The following is a 5,017-nucleotide window of genomic DNA, read 5'->3' on the forward strand; positions in this document are numbered from 1 at the left end:
ACACGCCAAATCCACCCGCCTCCTACTGAATGCCTCAACAACTTCCCGCGCGCTTCCCCTCAGACTTCCCACATTCCATGAACCCACCGTCATCCCCCTGGGTGATTTACTGTCCTTAGGCTTGCTTTAAAACTTATTCTTGTATTTTGTCATAGTCAGTATTAATGAAGGGGGACAGACATACCACAGGTCCCACTCATTGCACAGTCCCAGGTCCAGGCAATGGATCTGGGATGCCTATCCCAGCAGCTTACCAGAGGCTGTGGTAGTGGCTTTAGTGGACATATGTGCCAGGAAGGGGTTGGTGATAACGAATACCCTTTTCAGATACAGAATTATCCATAGGTATACATGGCGAATGATGAGAAGGGTGGGTGGTGAATGGAAGGCAATGATTAATAATGTGTGTGTGGATGACCATGTGAGAAGGTGTGCAATGGATGCAAGAGCATATAGAGGTTCGGTGAGTGGACTTTCTCACCACCATTTGGTGGTGGTGAGAATCTAGGTCCAAATGAAATGGAAAAATAGAAGAAGGGAAGGACAGGAGGAGGTAGTTCATACAAGGAGGATGGAAAGGTTGCAAGAGGATGGAAAAAGGCAGAATATAAGAGAGAAATGGAGGAGCGATTGGGTAAATATGGATTGGAGCAAATAAGGGACTTGAAAGGCGTGTGCAAGATATTCATAGAATAAATCTGTGCAGCATATGAGGTGGTTTGTGGGGTGAAGAGAAGATGAAAAAGGGTGCAGGGAACAGCATGGTGGAATGAACAGGTGAGACAGGCTGTGGCACAAAAGAAGAAAGCATATAGTGAGTGGATGAGAAACAGGGATGTGGAAGAAGTTGAGAGACAAAAGAGAGAATTATATGTAGAGAGGTAGAGAGAGGTGAAAAGAGGTAAGAGAGAGTAAGAAGTGAGTGGATGAGGAATTTGGAAGGAAAATGAGTGTAAAGTGGAGAGAATGTAAGAATATGTTCTGGAAAGAGGTAAAGAGAGTTAGACAAAGTGTCAAAGAAGTTAGTCAGGGAGTGAAAGATAACAGTGGTAAATTACTAGTGGAAAAGGGAGAAAAAGTGAGCAGATGGAGAGAACACTTTAACGAATTGTTGAACATACAGAATGAAAGTAATGCGACTATAAGTGGCTGGGGAATGGCTGGGAGAAGGAGGGAGGTGAGAAGAGAAGAAGAAAACACTAGGATGGAAGTTGTGGAAGCAATGAAGAAAGTTGAAATGGGGAAAGCCCCAGGAATGGATGGAGTGTGTGGTGAAATGCTGAAGCATTGGGGAGAGATAGTAGTAGAATGGATGTGGAATATATGCAGATTGGCCTGGGAGGAAGGTAGAGTCCCAGAGGATAGGAAGTCAGATATAATTATTCCCTTGTACAAAGGAAAAGGGGAAAAAGAAGTGTGTGGTAATCATAGGGGCATTTGTCTTCTTAGTGTAATAGGAAAAGTATATGGTAGGATACTTATTTACAGAGTTAGGGAAATAACAGAGGAATTAGTTGGAGAAGAACAGGGAAGTTTTAGGAGGGGAAGAGGTTGTGTAGATCAGATATTCATTCTTAAATCTTTAGTGCAAAAGTTTCTAGAGAATTGAATGAAGTTGTATGCGGCTTTCGTGGATTTGGAGAAAGCATATGACGGGGAAGATAGGCAAGGAAAGTATTAAGAATATATGGAGTAGATGGGAAGTTGCTGAATGCCGTGAAGAGTATGTATGAGGGTGCTAAGGCTGCAGTGCGTGTGGATCATGAACTGAGTAAATTTTTCTATTTTAAGGTTGGATTGAAACAGATATGTCATGTCTCCATGGTTGTTCAGTCTGTATATGCATGGGGTTATGAAAGAGATACAAGGTAGCACAGTGGATGTTGGAGTGGCATTAACGAGAGAGGATAGTGTTTGGAAACTCCCTGTACTGTTGTTTGCAGATGATACTGTGTTGTTACGTGAAGACAAAGGGGAGCTGCAAGACTTGATGAATGAGTTTGGGAGAGTGTGTAAGAAACATAACCTATAGGTGACTGTAAGGAAGAGTAAAATTATGGTCTTCAAGCAAAGTGAAGTTAGTAATGTACAGTGAGGTTGGATGAAGAGGAAATGGAAAATGTGAGTGCATTTAAGTACATGGGTAGTGTGATGAGTAAGGATGGAAGTTTGGAGGGTGAAGTGCTTGATAGGATACAACAAGGAAGAAAGGTTGCTGGTTCCTTGCAAGCAGTGATAAGAAACAGGGAAGTGAGCATGGAAGTAAAGAGTTACTACATGACAGTAGCTATTGTGATACCAACTCTATCGAATGGAAGTGAAACTTGGACCTTGTTGGAGGGACAGAAGTCAAGAGTGAGAGCAGTGGATATGAGTTATTTGAGAGGAGCATGTGGAGTCACATGGAGAGACAGACTGACAGATGAGAGAGTGAAGGAGCATTGTGGTGTGGATGTGAATGTGATGGGAAGTGTTAGGAGAAACACATTTAGATGGTTTGGCCATGTAGAGAGGGTGGAGAATTTGAGACTGACAAGGAGAGTGTATGTGAGTTAGGTGTAAGGGGGAGCGGTCGGGTGAGGCCAAGGATGAGACAGAGGAATGAAGTGGAGAGGTATATGAGAGAAGGGTGTGTGAGCTGGGAGCAGGGCAGCAAAATAGCAGGGGACAGGGCGACATAGATGCGATTTGTTTGTGACCACCCCTTATGGGATTAAGGCTTCTGGCAGTAGATAGATAGATAGATGGAAGTTAGGGGTAAACATACAGTTTATTTTAATCAGTAGAAGGACTCTACCAAATCAGTTCTTCTTCTTGATAGTCTGTTATATTTTTCTGATTACAGTATTTCTGGGGTGGTAAATAAACGATTCTTGATAAATCCAGTTCCCTGTTTTTTATTCGTCAGTGTATTTAGCCAACGGCCATACCACGTTGAGTACACCGCTTCCCATCCGATCAGTGAAGTTAAGCAACGTTGGGTCTGGTTAGTACTTGGATGGGTGACCGCCTGGGAACACCAGATGCTGTTGGCATCCCTACGTGTCAAGTGGGGTTGGTGGAGGATTAGTGCCCCTCCCTGTAAAACAATTAACTCTAAGCCCTTGACCACCCCGTTTGGGATACATGGCGTCTGGCAATGAATGAATGAATGAATGAATGTATTGGCGGTAGGGACTGTCCCTATCTAAGTGTTTATCAAAATGTAACCTAGCTTAGCTTTAACTGTTCAGCGTATTCTTAACAGTAAAATTTTGAAGCATCTTTTTTCAGACTCCAGGTCGTCATCCTTTCGGGAATTTGGCGAAAGCTTTGCCATTGCACTTGACATCTCAAAGGCTTTCAATCGAGTCTGGCATACATCTTTAATTTCCAAACTACCCTTTTACGGTTTCTAGCCTTCTCTCTCTACCTTCGTGTATAGCTTCCTTTCTGGCCGTCCTGTAGCTATTGTTGTAGACGGCCACCATTCTTCTAGATGTATCAAGTGGTGTTCCATAGGGCTGTCCTATCACCAACTCTTCCTTTTCTTCATCAGTGACCTTCTAAGCTGTATGGTACATCTAACCCTGTCCACTCATACTCTGATGACTCCACCCTTCACCTCACCATTCTGGTCCCACAGTGTCCATCTCAGCAGTTACTTCAACAAACAAGGGACGATGCTTTGGCACACCTAATGTCTGACTTGGCTTCTGTCTCTGACCGGAGTAAAAGTAATCTTGTTTTTAATGCATCGAAGACTCTGTTCTTACACCTATCAGCCTGAGAGAATCTTCCGCAGGAGTACCCGCTAATGTTTAATATCCAGCTCAATCCTGCATCATCCGTAAACATACTTGGGGTTTCATTCTCTCGGGACTTATCTTGGAGGGATCATATTACATCTCTTGTCATATCTGCTTCCAAGAGATTAGGTGTACTAAGCCGACTCTGTACCCTTTTCACTTCTGCACAGTTGTTGACTTTATATGTGGGTTTTATTCGCCCCTGTGGGGAGTACAACTTTCGTGTGTGGGGAGGCTCTCCACATACAGCTCTTCTCAATAGGGTGGAGTCAAAGGCTTTTTGTCTCATAACTCACCTCCTCTTACTGGCTCCCTTCAACCTCTGTCTCTTCACCGCACTGTGGCAGTGGGGGAGTGGGGTGAGGGGGGAGAGCAGCAGACGACGAGTGATGCATAGATTAAGTAAGACTGTGTGTTGTTATTGTTTGTGATCTACTTACTGTAATGAAAATGTTGCTTCTACTGTAGTGTTTTTATGACCTGCTAACGCATTAAGCCTTAGCCGCTGGGGGGTTCCCGGTAGCTGCACACTCCTCCCTACGGGCGATTTCCGAGATTTTGGAAAAAATACCCTTACTTCAAACCCTTATATCTGACAGATGATAAAAGCTAGAGAATTCAGTGAAGTTCATAAGACTCACCAACTCTTCCTCTTTCCAACGAAGGTATCCCAAGGTCTCTAGGTGGTCCCATCGATGAGTAAGGATGAGTTGAAGATGAGTGGTTTTTCACGTTTTGGCGCGCGGCTCCAAGCGTGCGTCACTGGCAATGGCCTTGGCCTGGCCGGCTAGTGTTGGCAGCACTGACTGGAGTGGTGATTGTAACACTGCCCGAGTGTCCTTGGAATGCGGAAGATTCCACTTGTTTTTTCTACTTCTCCTTACTCATCGCTGTGAAAATGAGTCATCACCCGGTTCATGTGGCTCACCCAAGGATATACCGCCCACACCACCATGCCGCTATGCCTTGTAGGTGTGTGGGAAAGGAAATATCTCGTCGATTTTCCGTACTCACTTCTTCCGTAAATAATCATATTTCTCCTTTACTGAGACACTTAGAACTGCACTTTACATCACGATTACGGGTAATTGCACTTTGACAAGTAAGTACTGTTGCTTTTTCATGCATGATTGTAGAGTATGAGGTAATTATTTGTATGGTACTGTAAATCAGACTGCTTTATAGTGAAAATCATATAAATGTTTTACACAACTAACATTATTTGTACT

The 5,017-nt window shown here is 43.7% G+C and overlaps 1 non-coding gene across 1 annotated transcript; it reads left to right on the top strand.

Annotated features, from left to right (window-relative positions):
* Positions 1 to 2,916: 2,916 nt before the first annotated feature.
* LOC145407340 (5S ribosomal RNA) lies at positions 2,917 to 3,035 on the top strand. Its single transcript, XR_013898701.1, has one exon. It is a non-coding gene; the product is annotated as a 5S ribosomal RNA (ribosomal RNA).
* The last annotated feature ends 1,982 nt before the right edge of the window (positions 3,036 to 5,017 follow it).

This window comes from Coenobita brevimanus, chromosome 72 (genome assembly GCF_032717465.1).
Source record: "Coenobita brevimanus isolate Jiangsu-jjx chromosome 72, ASM3271746v2, whole genome shotgun sequence".
In the NCBI taxonomy this organism is placed as follows: Eukaryota; Metazoa; Arthropoda; class Malacostraca; order Decapoda; family Coenobitidae; genus Coenobita; species Coenobita brevimanus.